At 53.1% G+C, this 17,280-nt stretch overlaps 1 protein-coding gene across 1 annotated transcript in view; it reads left to right on the top strand.

The window, feature by feature from the left end:
- The window catches only part of LOC137063706 (ADP-ribosyl cyclase/cyclic ADP-ribose hydrolase 1), a 258,430-nt gene that overhangs the window by 28,279 nt on the left and 212,871 nt on the right, over positions 1-17,280 (top strand). The window lies entirely within an intron of this gene.

The following is a 17,280-nucleotide window of genomic DNA, read 5'->3' on the forward strand; positions in this document are numbered from 1 at the left end:
GGGCCCAAGGGAAATTGCTGTCAATCAGGGCAGTATATATCCCGGGGGTCCTGAATCAGGAAGCAGACAGCCTGTCGAGGCAGGGGCTGAGGCCCGGGGAATGGAGACTTCACCCAGAGGTGGTGGAGCTCCTATGGAAGGTATATGGGAAGGCAGAGATAGATCTTTTTGCTTCGGCGGAGAGTTCCCACTGCCCGCAGTGGTTTTCTCTGTCCCATCCAGCCCCGCTAGGGTTGGATGCCATGGTACAGGAGTGGTCGAGGCTACCCCTGTACGCCTTTCCCCCGATTGTCTTGCTTCCAGGAGTTCTGGAGAGGGTACGCCGGGACGGGGCCCAAGTACTTCTGGTGGCTCCGTACTGGCCGACCAGAGTATGGTTTTCGGACCTGGTATCTCTCCTGGAAGGCTCTCCGATGGAGATTCCGACCAGGAGGGATCTACTCTCTCAGGCGGGCGGGAGATTCCTGCGCCCACGCCCGGAGATGTGGAAACTATGGGCTTGGCCTCTGAGGGGGCCAGCCTCATAGAGGAAGGTCTCTCGGCCGAGGTCGTTGAGACCAACCTTCACTCCAGAGCTCCGTCCACGAGGAAGCTGTACGATTTGAAATGGAAGCTTTTCTCAGCATGGTGCAGAGAACGCCAGTGGGACCCAGTTAACTGCCCGGTTGGTACAGTGCTGGAGTTTCTGCAGGCTAGGTTCTCGGCAGGGTTGACCCCCTCCACAATAAAGGTGTACGTGGCGGCCTTGGGTGCCTTCCATGTCCCTTTCGGTGGAGTGTCTTTGGGAAGACACCCTCTGATTACACGCTTCCTCCGTGGTACTCTAAGGTTGAGGCCGGCTATGCACTCGAGGGTCCCAGCTTGGGACTTGGCCATTGTTTTGAGGGGCTTGTCCGGGCCGCCATTCGAACCCTTAGAGGAGGTTTCGGACAAGTTCCTTACCCTAAAAACTAACTTTCTTTTGGCCATATCGTCTCTAAAAAGAAAAGGAGATATTCAGTCCCTGTCAGTAGGGCCCTCATGTCTAGAGTTTGCGCCGGGGATGGTGAAGGCCTTTCTACATCACAGGCCGGGTTACGTCCCCAAGGTTCCTATGAGCCCACGGGGCCCCATTACTCTCCAAGCCTTCTGTCCTCCTCCGTTCACGACGTCAGACCAGGAAAGACTAAATCTGCTCTGCCCTGTTAGGGCATTAGATACATATGTCCACAGAGCTGCCCTGTGGAGAAAGACCGATCAGTTATTCATCTGTTTCGGAGCCCCTAAGAAAGGGGCTCCAGTATCTAAGCAGAGAATGAGCAAGTGGTTGGTCGAGGCCATTTCACTTGCTTACGAGGCGGCCGGGCAGCCGTCTCCACTGGCTGTCCGGGCGCATTCTACCAGGGGTATGGCTGCCTCTAAGGCACTTTTGTCGGGGGCTTCCCTCCATGATATCTGCAATGCGGCCGGATGGTCGTCTCCGCTAACCTTCGTTAGGTTCTACGAGTTAGATCTGGCATCTACTGTTGGGGCGCAGGTACTCTCGTAACCGTGTGCGCTTCGGCTTCACACATACGATACACTTGGTCCTATGGCGATGTGGGTATAAGCGCTCTCACAGCGTTTCGACGCAGCTCGAGTTCCCCGAAAGGGAACGTCTCGGTTACGTATGTAACCCTAGTTCCCTGAGGGAACGAGACGCTGCGTCGCTCTGCCATACTCCCGGCGTGTCCGTGATCACTTACTTCAGGCTTTATCAGAAGTTAGTTCCTGTTTGTTTTCACGGACGCTTTATAGCTTCCGGTCGATGACGTCATCACGCCGACGATCGATCTTTTTTCCGATGGAATGGTTCTACAGGCGCTTCACGACGCATTAACGCAGAGGCGTTCTCACAGCGTTTCGACGCAACGTCTCGTTCCCTCAGGGAACTAGGGTTACATACGTAACCGAGACGTTTTTATCCATCTAACATAACAGGACTCACAACCTATTGCCAAAAGGACACAGTACTATCAGGTCACCCAGTAAAAATATATATCCACTGGGCTACAAGAAATATAATTTTGGTAGAACTATTTTTAGATAGTTTATTTTAATTTTTTTGTGCATTTATTATTGCTACCCCATGTAGTCTACATTTTTAATTATAATAATAGCCTAACTATAATTATTTTAATAAATTTATGAATCTCAATATTACTAGCACATGTGTAAGCTGTAAAAATACAGTGAAGAATTTAGATTACAGTAAAGATGTGCAGTACAATTGTGTTACACAAAAGCAAACCAATTTGCAATTTGTGTTTTCTGCTGGTCTTCTATAAAAGTCAGTCAGGGCTAGTTTTAGTTATTAACTTGAGATGACCTTCAAATAAAAATGTCATCCTTAAATTCCTTAATATTTTTCACCACTGTGCATCATTTTCTGTGGTTTAGGTTTTTACATTTTTAATAAAATGTAGGCTTTCCCCTGCTTTTAATTATTTTAACATCTGTGTTAAATATTAAAACTGCAAACTGACAATGCGTACTGACTGTGTTCTTTTTTTATAGCAACCTCATGGTACAACGAGAGAACACCGCGGGAGCGAGGCCCTTCCTTCTGGGAAACAGAGGTGCTTCGGAATTTTCAAGACAGTGATTGGTACCTTAACTTCAGAATGCCCAAAGAGGCCTTCAGTATTCTTTGTGACCATCTGCACCCATACATCAACCCCCAAACTACAAGCATGTTTGATCCAGTACCTCTAGAGAAGAGGGTAGCAGTGTCAATCTACAAGCTTGCCAGTAACATTGAGTTCTATGATGTTGCCAACTTGTTTGGTATTGGAACCAGCACTGCCTGTAACATCTTCTGGGAGGTGTGTGAGGCACTAAGCAAACTCAGGAGGGTTTTTGTGAAGAGGCCAAAAACTGTCGCTTAAGTCCAAGAGATCATCACAGGATTTGAGAGGAAGACAGGATTCCCCATGTGTGCTGGTGCTTTGGATGACGCACACATCCCAATCATTGCCCCAGAGAGGTATCCCACTGACTACTATAATAGAAAAGGATGGTACAGTGTTCCCTTTATCGAGGGAACTCGCACTGCGTCATCGTAGATGACACATCAGGAATGCCCTCGGCGTGACGCTACTGAAATCATTTGAAAAAGCCCCATCTTGATTGGTGTTGCGTCATGACGCAACGAGTGACGGCATACCCGGAGGTATAAAGGGACACCAGCACAAGCATACACAGCTTCTGCTCTTCAGCGGTTGCGCTCTGTGTTGATCGTTTGTCTATTTGGTGTTGTTTGTCCAATAAGTATTATGTGGCAGGCTCGTGAGCCTCTTAGTTCTGTCCCGTGTCTGTTGAGGCAGCGTGGCAGCAGATCAGCGGGCCTCGCAAATGAAATGATCACCGGGTCTGGGGCTGCTGAGGCACTTTCTCAGTTCCTGCTGACAGTTTGGATATTCTCCATCCCCGCGTGGAAGCCCGCGCTGCGGCCTCTTCCCTCGGGGTGGAGAACCCGGTGCTTGAGCCGTCGGATTCTGAGGAGTTAGATGTGCTCAGCATCGAGGCGGGTGACATAAGCACCAAGCACACTGCTTCATTCATAAAATAGGGGCGCTCGGGCAGTCCCCGAGGGGGCTGCCTGTAGTAACCCAGTGTTCTCCGTCCCCGTGCGGAAGCCCGCGATGTGCGCTCTTCCCCGGAGTGGAGAACCAGATGCTTGAGCGATCTGATTCCGAGGAATTAGATGTGCTTAGCGTCGACGGAGTGAAGTAGAAGAGAGCTCGCCACCACTTAATGTAGGCTCGATCGCGCGTTGTCGAAGCAGCGCGTGGATTACGGGTCTGCAACAAAAGTGAACACACGCTATCAAGTGAACACATGCAATTACAACACGCGGTGTACATGTGATACTGTTTGGCGCGAGGCAGGCAGTCAGCGCCTGAGGGTGCTGGCTGTGTTTGTTGAAATATCTCGCAGCGCACAGCCGTGCGTTTTCGAGTGTTTCAGCCTCGCGCCTGTAGTTTTCATCTCGAGGGATGAAAGCCAAATATGTTGTAAACAAGTCGAATCTCGCGTTGCCGAGGCAGCGTGTAGATGGCGATTTGTTAAATACATATTTAAACAGTATTGTCTGGACATTATGGCTGCATTTAATTCTGAGGAATTAAAAATGAAACATTATCTGACTTTGAGGAGTTGGATATGTTCATTCAGCCTATCATTCAGACCATGTTTACATGAGGTGTGATTAGGGGCATTTAATTCTGAGGAATTAAATGGGATTTATCTGACTTTGAGGAGTTAGATTATCAACCTATCATCCAAATTGTGTTCACAGGGCTTTTTCATCTAAGGATTCACGGTGGCCGCCCTAAGTGGCCCTGTCGAGTCAGATGAAGCCCCTCTCCCGGGTAGCGATCGAGGTTGCCTCCTCTGTGGGAGTTTTATGGAAATCGATGCTGCGATCCGCCGTCTACGACGCTCAGGCCACATTGACTTCCAGCGGACACATGCTGCCTTAGCCGCCTCTAGAAAGACGGCAGCTGGGCAGCAAACGTGTTCGAACACCGAAAATCCTCCCAGACTAAGCCGGAGGCTCGGTGGGTACCAGAGACCGGCCTTGGGAGGCTGGTTCCCCTAGTAGAATATCTCGCAGTTCAGTGTTCCAATACCAGTCATTGGTGTGGTCTGAATTGTGGTGTGCCCACCCCAGTGGCCGGCTGGCTGGAAGTCGATGCTGCGATCCGCCATCTACGACGCTCGGGCCAGATTAACTTCCAGCGAACGCATGCTGCTCTAGCCACCTCTAGAAAGACTGCAGCTGGGCAGCGAAAGTGTTCACACACCGAAAATCCTCCCCGACTAAGCTCTGCCGGGTGGCCGCTTCAGGAGGTCGGGCAGGAGGTTCGGTGGGTACCAGAGACCAGCCTTGAGAGGCTGGTTCCCCTAGTAGAATTTCTCGGCGCATGGTTATGCTCCCGAATATATCTGCTGGGGCCCTGTGTACCATGGGCAAAGGGTACGGACTGCAGTTCAGCGTTCCACCACCGGGGTTCATCGGTGTGGCCTGAATAGTGGTGTGCCCAGCCCAGTTGCCGGCTGGCCAGCCCCCTCTCCCGAGGAGCGATCGAGGTCGCCTCCTCTGTGGAGTTTTCTGGAAGTCGATGCTGCGACCCGCCGTCTGCGACGCTTGGGCCACATTGACTTCCAGCGAACGCATGCTGCTCTAGCCGCCTCTAGAAAGACTGCAGCTGGGCAGCGTTCGCACTCCGAAAATCCTCCCCGACTAAGCCCTGCCGGGTGGCCGCTTCAGGGGGTCGGGCAGGAGGCTCGGTGGGTACCAGAGACCAGCCTTGAGAGGCTGGTTCCCCTAGTAGAATATCTCGGCGCATGGTTATGCTCCCGAATATATCTGTGGGGGCTCTGTGTACCATGGGCAAAGGGTATGACTGCAGTTCAGTGTTCCACCACCGGGGTTCATCGGTGTGGCCTGAATAGTGGTGTGCCCAGCCCAGTGGCAGGTTATGGAACAGGAAGTGTGCTCCCTGATGGTAGAGGAGGCTACATTGTGTATTCCTCCGCCAGACAGGGGGTCCGGCTTTACGGTCGCTACTTCGTGGTTCTCAAAGAGGATGGAGGGGTGCGTCTATTATTAGATCTGAGGTACTTGAACCGTTCTCTGAGGAGATTCAGGTTCAAGATGCTCACTATCACATCGTGAGCAGATCCAGTTCGAGGACTGGTTCGTCACGATGGATATAAAGACGCATATTCCATATCCCCATCCTTCCTGCCCACAGGAGGTCCTGAGGTTCGCTTTCGGGAGCGAAGCGTACAAATATCGGGTTCTCCATTCAGCTAAGCTCTTTCACCCCGCACCTTCACGAAATGCATGGATGCAGCTCTGGCTCTGTTTAGACTCCAGGGCATCATGTACTCAGTTATATCGACGACTGGCTCATTCTGGCCAGGTCGTACGATAGGGATGTTCGGCATCGAGGTGTCGTTCGGGCCCATATGAGGTGCTTGGGGGTGGGGACTCAACACAAGGGGTGTTAATGCCCTCCCAAGGGACTACGTTCCTGGGAGTCGTATGAGATTTTACATCGAGGCAGGCACAATGGTCCCTGCACTTATCGAGTCCATACTGGTGGAGGTCTCCGGAGTAGAGCTAGGCCGCAGCCTCACTGTTAAGCAGTTCCAGAGACTGCTGGGTATCATGGCAGCAGCGTCCAGCGGGATTCCACTCGGCCTGCTCCACATGAGACCCCTACAGTGGTGGCTGAAGACCAAGTCCTTCCGTATGATCAGGGTAATGCACAGATGCTTTCGTTCCCTCGTCATATGGAAGAAACCTTGGTTTCTGTCCCTGGGGCTAGTATTGGGAGCATCATGTTGCCGGAAAACCGTTCAACAGATACATCCTTACTGGCTGGGGCCCGGTCATGGAAGGTCACTTTTTGAGAGGTCCGTGGGGGACCCGGCATTCATCCTGGCACATCTACTGCCTGGAAATGCTGGCGGTCTAGAAGGCTCTGAGGAGCTTTCTCCCGGACCTCCGCGGCCACCATGTCCTGATACGATCCGACAGCACTGCCGTGGTATCGTATCTAAATCATCAGGGGGTCTGAGATCGCGCCCTCTGTGCAGACTGGCGCATCAGGTCCTCCTGTGGTCCCAAGGGAAAACTGTTGTCACTCAGAATCTCTGGGGACCAGTATCAGGGAGCAGAAATCCTGTTGAGGCAGGGGCTGAGGCCCGGGGATTGGAGGCATCCGGCTCCATTGGGCCTGGATGCCATGTCACAGACGTGGCCGAGGCTGCGTCTGTACGCATTCCCCGATCGCTCTGCTCCCGGGAGTTCTGGAGCGGGTCCGCCGGGAAGGCATCCGCCTGCTATTGTTAGCACCCCGGTGGCCGTCCAGAGTAGGGTTCTCCGACATCTTAGTTCTGCTAGACGACCTTCCATGGCGGATTCCTTTGAGGAGGGATCTGCTGACTCAGGCAGGGGGCACGATATACCACCCCCAGCCGGATTATGGAACCTATGGGTCTGGCCCCTGAGGGGGCACAAGCTCATAGAGGAGAGTCTGTCAGCACGCGTTGTTGAGACCCTACTCAGCTCTAGGGCTCCTTCCAACAGGAGGCTGTACAACCTGAAGTGGAAGGTGTTTCCACTTGGTGTAGGGACCGTGAGGTAAACCCAGTTAACTGCGCAGTGGCTTCAGTACTGGAGTTTCTCCAATATTGGTTCTCTGCCGGGCTTACCCCGTCCACACTTAAGGTGTATGTGGCAGCGATAGGGGCTTTCCACACGCCGTTAGGTGAGGGACCTCTGGGGAGGCACCATTTGGTTGTACGATTCCTCCGGGGACGGAGGATGAGGCCTGTGGCTCATTCCAGGATCCCATCTTGAGATCTGGCAGTAGTGCTTGAAGGGTTGGCTAGGCCCTTTTGAGCCACTGGAGCTGGCCGAGGCCAAGAACCTCACGCTTAAGGTTGCCTTTCTCCTTGCCATCACTTCTCTGAGGAGAGTGGGGGACCTCCAGGCATTGGCATTCACGTCAAATTGTTTGGAGTTGGCCCCGGGCGGAGTGAAGGCCATCTTGCGTCCGACCCCAGGTACATACCCAAAGTGCCATCTAACATGGTAGGGTCGGGGGTTCTCCAGGCAATCCATCCTCTGCCTCATGTGATGGCAGATGTGGGCAGGCTTCACCTCCTCTGCCCGGTTCGGGCATTGAGGATCTATCGGGAGATGTCTGCCCAGTGGAGGAAGTCAGACCATTAGACTTTACAGTCTGCACCTCCCATCGATGCCAGGCACCAGGGTGCTCGCCTCCTGAGTATGCACTTCGGTCCATACCAAGGGGCTCAAGATAGGCGAGGACTAGTGGGTACTCGTTCCCCGATGTGTCATCTACGATGACGCAGTGCGAGTTCCCTCGATAAAGGGAACGTCTCGGGTTATGCATATAACCCATGTTCCCTGAGAGGGAACGAGACACTGCGTCTCGTAGCCCCGCCTATCGACAGAGCGTCCCGCTTCATCGCAGTATCTGTGTATGCTTGTGCCGGCGTCCCTTTATACCTCCGGGTATGCCGTCACTCGTTACGTCATGACGCAACACCAATCAAGATTGGGCTTTTTCAAATGATTTCAGTAGCGTCACGCCGAGGGCGTTCCCTCTCAGGGAACATGGGTTATATGCATAACCCGAGACGTTCTTCTTCAAGGACTTGTAGACCACACTTACAGTTTCCTTGATTTCGATGTTGGCTGGCCTGGGAAGTGCCATGATGCATACGTTTTTGAGTGTTCTCGTCTGTGCCGCAAGCTGGAGGATGGCAGTTTTTCCCTACAATCAGCAGGAACATCAAAGGGGTTGAAATACCTGTCCTGATTGTAGCCGATTCTGCCTACAGCTTTACTAGCAACATAATGAAGCCATTCCCAGAAGGTACTGCGAGGGGACCCAGGGCAGCCTACAACACCTCCTTGAGCCGTGCACGCATCCATGTTGAACACGCATTTGGTCGCCTCAAAGGCCGCTGGCGATGCATTATGAAAAGAAATGACTGTCAAACCCAAAATTTGAAGTATGTTGTGTCTGCCTGTGTAGTGTTGAACAGCATGATTTACCTACTCTCCTCCTAGCAGAGCGCATCAGGGAGGCCTTGGTAGTGCATATTCACACAAATCAGTAAAGTGCAGAGAAGCCTTGGATTTCATACCCTACATATGCAGTCAAGACCCGTGTGAAATTGAAATCAAACATTTATTTATAGTGCAGAGAAACATTTATTTTTCAACTTGACAATTCACATAAGTGTCAGGTATATTTCCAGTTTGCATATAAAAAAGTTATAGCTTTTTCAGTGTTTAAATATAAAATAAATGCTTTTTGTTACAAAATATAAAAGATGTGCAAATATTGCTTTCCTAAAAAAAAAGGGACATTCAGAAAGTGTCCAGTTGAAGTTGAATATCAGCTTTTTTTCTTTGAACTTTTCCCCTACATAACATACAAAACATCTCGGTTACGTATGTAACCCTCGTTCCCTGAGGAGGGAACGGAGACGTAACGTCAGTGACTGATGAATGGGGGTTTCGCTTAGAAGCCTATCATCTCCGAGACTAGAAAGCGCCCAGTGGCAGTGCCAGTGCCATGGGCATGCGAGATTTGCATGCGTAACTCCGCCTACCCACGTGGGTATATTAGGAAGTAGCTGGCATAATCGCATTATGTTTTACCTGCTGAGGAGCCAAGTTGAACTCCGTTCCAGCGGTACAGCGGATGTGGCAGCGGGACGTTACGTCTCCGTTCCCTCCTCAGGGAACGAGGGTTACATACGTAACCGAGACGTTCCCTTTCGTTCAGTCACTCCGACGTAACGTCAGTGACTGACGAATGGGGGTCCCAATGAAATCATGCCACTCGGCTGTCTTCCAGTGCCCTGCGCAAGCGTGAGAGCCCTGATGCAAGTTAGGATGGTCAAAGGCCTCTACTTAACGCAGAAATACCAAGGTACACTGGGAGGCATATTCCAGGAGGAGATATGCGCCAAGATGCCTACCCGTAGGGAGGACTTAAGAATACACGTATGACCCGAGGGGCTGCATACGGAAGATCACTGGGGTACCAGCCGCAGGTAGATTTTTAACCCCAGGGGGTGGCAAGGTTGCCAAGGGAATACACCCGCTCAGGGAGGCTTACGGTGGATATACACATGTGGGAGTCGCCGGAGGGGAACCATGCACACGGGGCACCTGGCCGGACACGAGTGTCTGGGCTAAGGGCAGACTTACTGGCATCGGCGTCGTCAGTGCTGGAGGAGCTCAGGGCTCTCGGGGAGCTCACCTGAGAAGAATATCGCACGTATCCATTCCGTGGAGTGGAATGGCGAGCAAGCGAAGACACCTGAGCCAATCCATTACCGGCCACTTGTAGAGGCGAGTACAAAGTCGGATACAGGCTCCACTCGGAGGTTGTAAAACCTGGCGAATGTGTTTGGTGTCGCCCAGCTTGCAGCTCTGCAGATGTCTGTCAGCGGAGCGCCATGTGCTAAAGCGTGGAGTGGGCCCTGACCCCAAGGGGACATGGACGTCCCTGCTGCTGGTAAGCCAAAACAATGGTGTCCACTATCCAGTGAGACAGCCTTTGCTTTGAGAGAGCCTTCCCTTTAAGCTTCCCACTATAACAGACAAAGAGCTGGTCTGAGGTCCTGAAACACTGCGTCCTGTCTACGTAAGCGCGAAGGGCGCGTACTGGACAGAGCAGTGCCAAGGCTGGGTCTGCCTCCTCCAAAGGCAGCGCTTGCAGGTTCATCTCCTGGTCTGAACGGAGTGGTGGGAACCTTGGGCACATATCCAGGCCGGGGTCTCAGGATCATGTGAGAGTCAGCCGGCCCGAATTCCAGGCATGCTTCGTCAACCGAAAATGCCTGCAGGTCCCCTACCCTCTTGATGGAGGCCAATGCGGTCAGGAGCGCTGTCTTCATAGACAAGAACTTAACATCTACTGACCGCAAAGGCTCAAATGGGGCCCTCTGCAGAACACTTAGAACTACTGAGAGATCCCAAGAGGGTACGAGAGGAGCGCGAGGAGGATGTAGTCTCCTCGCACCCCTCAGGAACCTGATGACCAGGTCGTGCTTACTTACCGTTTTACCATCCAAGAGGTCATGGTAAGTGGCGATGGCGGCCACATAAACCTTCAGGGTGGAAGGAGACAGCCTTCGATCCAACCCTTTATGGAGGAAAGAGAGCACAGACCCAATCGGGCATTTCCAGGGGTCTTCCTGGCGAGAAGAACACCAATTGACGAAGAGGTTCCACTTCAACGCATAGGCCTGTCTCGTGGACTCCGCCCGAGCGGAAGTGATGGTAGCCACCACCATAGGTGGTAGGGTACTCAAACCTGCCGCGTCCTGTCCAGGAGCCACACGTGGAGGTTCCAAAGATCAGGACGCGGGTGCCACAGGGTGCCCCGTCTCTGAGAGAGGAGATCCTGTCTCAGAGGAATTGGCCAGGGAGGGGCTGTCGCAAGGAGAACTAGTTCTGGGAACCAGGTCCGGCCGTGCCAGTACGGGGCGACCAACGTGACCTGCTCCTTGTCCTCCCTGACCTTGCACAAAACACGTGCAAGAAGGCTCACTGGGGGAAACGCATACTTGCGTAGGCCCTGCGGCCAGCTGTGCGCCAGTGCATCCGTGCCGAGCGTGCCCTCGGTCAGGGAATAGTACAGGCTGCAATGGGACGAGTCGTGGGAGGCAAACAGATCTACCTGTGCATCCCCGAACTGATCCCAGATCAGCTGGACCGACTGGGGATGGAGTCTCCACTCCCCAGGGATTGGCTGAAACCGTGAGAGCTCGTCGGCTGCACGGTTCAGGATCCCCTGGATATGGACAGCACGAAGGGACCTCAGGTGCTTCTGACTCCATAAAACGAGATGGCGGGCGAGTTGGGACATGCGGCGGGAGCGTAGATCGCCCTGGTGGTTGATGTACGCTACTACGTGTTGTCCGAGCTGACTAGAACGTGTTGACCCTTCAACAACGCTAGGAAGCGGTGCAGGGCGAACCGTACTGCCAGCAACTCGAGGCAATTGATATTCAGGCGGCTCTGGCTCTCTGACCAAGAGCCGGCGGCTGCATGTCCATTGCACATGGCACCCCAACCTGTGGTGGACACATCTGTTGACACAACAACATGCCTGGAAACTCGTTCTAAGGGCACACCTGCCCGTAGAAAGCTGAGGTTCGACCACTGCGTGAGTGTCTGTCTGCAGGCCCGAGTCACTGGGACAGTGCCAGACTGCCATGCCCATCTCGGGACTCGATCGCGAAGCCAGTGCTGAAGCGGTCTCATATGAAGCAATCCGAGCGGCGTCACCGCGGCTGCAGATACCATATGCCCCAGGAGCCTCTGAAACAGTTTCAGTGGAACCGCACTCTTGCTCTCTAACTGACGGAGGCAAGTCAGCAGTGACTGCGCGCGCTCGCCAGTAAGCTGCGCACACATGGCGACCGAGTCGATCTCCATACCGAGAAAAGAGATCCTCTGCACTGGGCAGAGTTTGCTCTTCTCCCAGTTGACCCGAAGGCCCAGATGAGCTAAGTGGTGGAGAACCAGGTCTCTGTGTTTGCACACCCACTCCCGAGAGTTTCCCAGTATGAGCCTGTTGTCGAGATAGTTCAGGATGCGAACCCCTTGCTGCCTGAGTGGCGCAAGGGCTGCCTCGACAATCTTCGTGAAGACGCGAGGGGACAGAGCTAGCCCGAATGGTAGTACGGCATACTGATATGCCCGCCCTTCGAACGCAAACCGTAGGAACGGTCTGTGTTGCGGAAGGATGGACACATGGAAGTACGCGTCCTTCAGGTCGATCGCTGCAAACCAATCGCATGGACGAACGCATTCGAAAAGGCGTTTCGCAGTCAACATCCTGAACGGAAGCCTGTAAAGGGATCGGTTCAGGACGCGAAGGTCCAGGATCGGCCGTAACCCACCGGATTTCTTCGGTACAATGAAGTAAGGGCTGTAAAAGCCAGACTTCATCTCGGCTGGAGGGACGTGCTCGACCGCGCCCTTCGCCAGTAGGGTCGCGATCTCCGCACGCATGACTGGGCCATTGGACCCCACCATGGTGTACCGGACACCCTGGAAGTGGGGAGGAGCTTGCACGAACTGAATCGCATAGCCGAGCCGGATGGTCCGTGTGAGCCAGCGGGACAGTCCCGGCAGCTGTAGCCACGCTCCCAGGGAGTGTACCAACGGGGTCATACGGAGCACCGGGGATACCCTCGGTGGGGCAGCGAGGCAGCGTTTCCGGCCCGGACTCGGGTGACATAGCGGCCCGGTGTCGGGGCGGCGGCAACGGCTGCGCCCTGACAGAGGAGACCAGGGAAGGACTCGCGTTCCACTGGGGTCTGCTCTGAGAGGGGGCTGGCGACAGAGAGGGACGAGAGCGGGGGCGGCCCGGGGGCGGGGCACACTGCCGTCACCAGTCTCTGGGTGCTCAGAGATGGGTATGTCAGTTCTTTCTTTAACCACAATAGGGGGCTGCCACCCCGGGGGGCAGCAGCGGAACGAAATATTCTCCCCCGGCCCTCCACCAGGGGAAGGAGCGGCCCTGCTGCTGTCTCCTGGAAAGAACTGCCCATCTCTGAGCTGTCCGCGTCAGGAGCGCCGCTTAGCCTGGTGTTTAGCGGGCTGCGGGGCTGGCAGGGACTGGGGTGGCTTCTTGCGGCGCGCTCTGCGGCGCGGCCCGGGTGAAGGCTGCTGCTGTGGCCGCGCGGGAGCGGGGGGGACCGCAGGAGGCCGCCCTCGGCGGCGAGGCGACTGTGCTGGCGGCGCTTTGGGTGCAGCAGCAGGCCGCCGGGGCAGTATGTGTTTGATAGCCTCAGTCTGCTTCTGGGCGGCCGAGAACTGTTGGGCGAAGCTCTCGACCGCAAAGCCGAATAGCACAGCCTGGGATATGGGGGCGTCGAGGAAACGAGTCCGCTCGGCGTCCCACATATCGGCCAGGTTGAGCCATAGATGTCTCTCCTGGACACACATGTGGACATCACCCGGCCTAGTGAGCGTGCGGTAACCTTCGTCGCCCGGAGGGCGAGGTCGGTCGCGGCACGCAGCTCATCTCTGAGCCCTGGGTCGGCACCACCCTTGTGCATGTCACACAGCAACTTGGCCTGGTAGGCCTGAAGAGTTGCCATGGCATGCAAAGAAGCTGCGGCCTGCCCCGCAGCTCTGTAGGTCTTCGACACCATGGAAGATGTGAATCTACAGGCCTTGGAGGGGTGCTTAGGATCGCCACACCAGGAGGAGGCGCTCTGGGGACACAGTTGCATCGCCACAGAACGCTCCACCGGGGGGACCCCAGTGTATCCTCTAGCCGCTGCCCCATCGAGGGCAGAGAAGGTGGAAGAGGCTGCCAAATGCTTGCGAGAAGACACGGGGGCCCTCTACGAGCGCGCAACCTCCTCATGCACCTCTGGGAAGAAAGGAATTGGGGGCACGGCAGGACGCCTGTCCTGACGTGGCGCATCCAAAAACCAATCATCAAGCCGCGAACGCTCTGGCCGGGGCGGATGGTTCCACTCCAGACGCGGCCGCCGGGTAAGCATGGCTGTCAGCTCCGGGTCTGACTCGGGCAATGCTGACGCGCCCGGAGGCGGCAGCACAGCCAAATCATCATCCTCGGAGGACTCTAGCCCACCTTGTGATGCGGTCACCGACATCTCGTCCTCCTCTGGAGCGCCGAACGAAACACACGGACCGGTCGAAACCGAGGCCGCGGGCTCCATCACAACGCTCAAGGGTTCCGGTGCAACAGAGGGGGGTGTCGGCTGAGGCATGAGCATCGGAGCTGTGTTCCACACCATCACCCTCAGGTCACCCTGGCCACCAGCCGAAGAGACACCCTGCGGACCGGATGATACCGAGGCCGCGGACACGTCAGATCGGGGGGTGACGGAGGGGACTCTCACTCCGGCGGCCGCACTGAGATCATTGAGTCTCGACCGCAACACGGAGATGGTCATATTCCCGCAGTGGGAACATGACGCATCCACAAGCGCCGCCTGAGCATGCTGGAAGACCAAGCATGCCAGACAGTGCGAGTGCCCATCAGAAGAGTGTAGAGACCAGCCACACCCAGAAGCACACGGGCGAGACATCCTGAAAAGGACGTGCCACGTGTGAGCTCTTTTTGTGAGAGGATTAACCTCGCAGTCGATGCCGAAGCGCCCAGGGGACCAAACACCAACTGGAAACCAATCGTCTGACCAGCAGGCAGGAAGTATGTGACCGCTGGAACGCGCCGAACACCAACACCGACTGGAAGATCCTTCGTCTCGAAGAACTGACTTAACTAAGAAGGCTTATAGGAGTGAAAGGTAAGTAACCTTTGGCTCCGAAGCATTAAAACATAATGCGATTATGCCAGCTACTTCCTTATATACCCACGTGGGTAGGCGGAGTTACACATGCAAATCTTGCATGAACATGGCATTGGCACTGCAATTAGGCGCTTTCTAGTCTCGGAGATGATAGGCTTCTAAGCGAAACCCCCATTCATCTGTCACTGAAGTTACGTCGGAGTGACTGAACGTAAGGGAACACTGCTTTCTGTAGGGACGCAGCAAAACCTAACAAAATAGTAAATTAAATAAATAAAATAGTGAATATGTAAACAAAGGCCTAAGAACAAATAATGCTTTCCTGCAAAATTCTGAAGCACAAAAACCTATTTTGGTGGGTCATTGTAGTATTTGAAATGCTGCTGGGGCAGGGGGGCCAGGGGCTGTAGATGGAAAGTCCATGCTCTCAGCTGATGGACATTGGGGAGGTGGTGTATAAGGGTAGTGTAAGGGTGGATCGCCTACAGTGGTTCTGACTGCAGGGTTGCCGAACGACTAAAGAAACGTTATCAGCGTGATGGTAGAAAACTGTACATTTCTTGTCTATAACCACCCACTGCAACTTACCAACGACGGAAATAAGCGCAGTTACAATAGCAAAATATGTGGGAGAGCGTTGCTTTAATGTGACTATATTGTATTGCAATAGGGAGCACTTCAAAGTCAATACCAAACCAAAACTAGTTAGCAAATCATTTATAATTGAAAGAATTTAATGACAAAATCCGGTTATGGTTACACTTAAAATAGTTACAAAATAGATGAATGAGATGAGAAAACTTATACCATTAATCGAACCCAGCATGTGTAGAATGTTACCTGAGAGATAGGGAGAGATAGAGAGAGATAGAAAGATAGAAAGAGAGGGAGCAAAGAGAAGAGCCAAAGAAGGCCCTAGAAGAGACAGCCAGAGAAAAAGACAGCGTCAGAGGAAAAAGCCCTCCAGAGAAAAAGAGAAAGACCGTCAGAGGAAGAAGACCTCGAGCAACAGTTGTAATCTTCTTTTATACATCCCTTGACCATGTGACTGAAACCCTGAGACATTCAAACTGACCAGTCAGACCAGACTTCCCCCACTGTACTACAGGTGTGGCACCATTTGGCCTACAGGCCCTCAACATCTCTTTGTCTTTAGGAATCCCAAACAGCCCCACTGATAAGAGAGAGGGGGGTGAAACACAATAAAACAAATGTCTTTGTTCAAAGAAAAATATCAAAATATCTTTGATTATTTTGGATTCTTTCAGTAGAAATGAGGGGCTGAAAAGGGTGAAGAGTGGGACTGGGGCCTAAAGCACTGAAACTTCTGGAGCATTAATGCCCTGTTCTCTTTTGCTCTCTTTTCATCAGCTTCCATCTTCTTAATTTCAAAATCAAGGCGTTTCCTTTCCAGCTCCATTCTATTTCTCTCCATCTCTTTCTCCCATTCAAACCACTCCCTGTCGTAGTCATGGGTGTTCTCATTTTGCAGGAGACGGTCCAGACCCTTTTCTATTGCCTCCATTATCTGTGTTTTTCACCCCTTTCTTCTGCGATGTGCTGCAAATACAAAACATTTATTTAAGCAAATTCAGGTGTAAAACTAATAAATACCAGGAACATGTAATGCTACAGTGGTCATATCAAATTTAATTTCCTTTTAAAATAACTATTTAATAGTCAATTAATGGTTTGTGGATATACCTATGGAACACTTGTTTGGCTACATCTGTGTGCCTGGCAGTATCCCATCCTGCATGCTTTGGCCATCCTTCAGGTTTATCAGGCCAGGATGCTCAGAGACATGCACAAGCGCAGTGCTGACCCTGCCTTTGTGCATGAGCTGCGCGCGACCGCTGACCTCGTCCTACATGCGACAAAAGTGACCGCGCAGGCTCTTACCTGGCTGAGACGTGTGAGTCTGATAGGACACGCTTCCTAAACGCTTCCATCTCCCAGGCTGGGCTATTCGGCGGGGTGGTTGAGGACTGAAGATCAATCCAGGTACACTTTTGGTACCTCGCAGTGGCCAAACATCCCTATGTATGGCTCCCTTCGAGCCTCTGCGTAGGAGCTTAAGTTCCTGTCAATGAAGACAATGCTCCTCATTGATCCGGCCTCGATCAAGAGGGTGGGGAACCTGCAAGCATTTTTGGTTGACGAAGCGTGCCTGGAATTTGGGCCGACCAACTCTCACGTTAGTCTGAGACCCTGGCCTGTCACGGCTTGAATTGAGACAGGGGAAAATATATAAGAAAAAAAAAATACACTAGATGGATTTTTATCATTATAGGATGGTTATGTACAGGTGCTGCCAACACACATTTCCGTACAATCAGCTTGTAAAAGTGCATGTACCATTATATGACCCCTTTAAGGGGAATCAAATGACAA

This window comes from Pseudorasbora parva, chromosome 24 (assembly GCF_024679245.1).
Source record: "Pseudorasbora parva isolate DD20220531a chromosome 24, ASM2467924v1, whole genome shotgun sequence".
Lineage (NCBI taxonomy): Eukaryota > Metazoa > Chordata > Actinopteri > Cypriniformes > Gobionidae > Pseudorasbora > Pseudorasbora parva.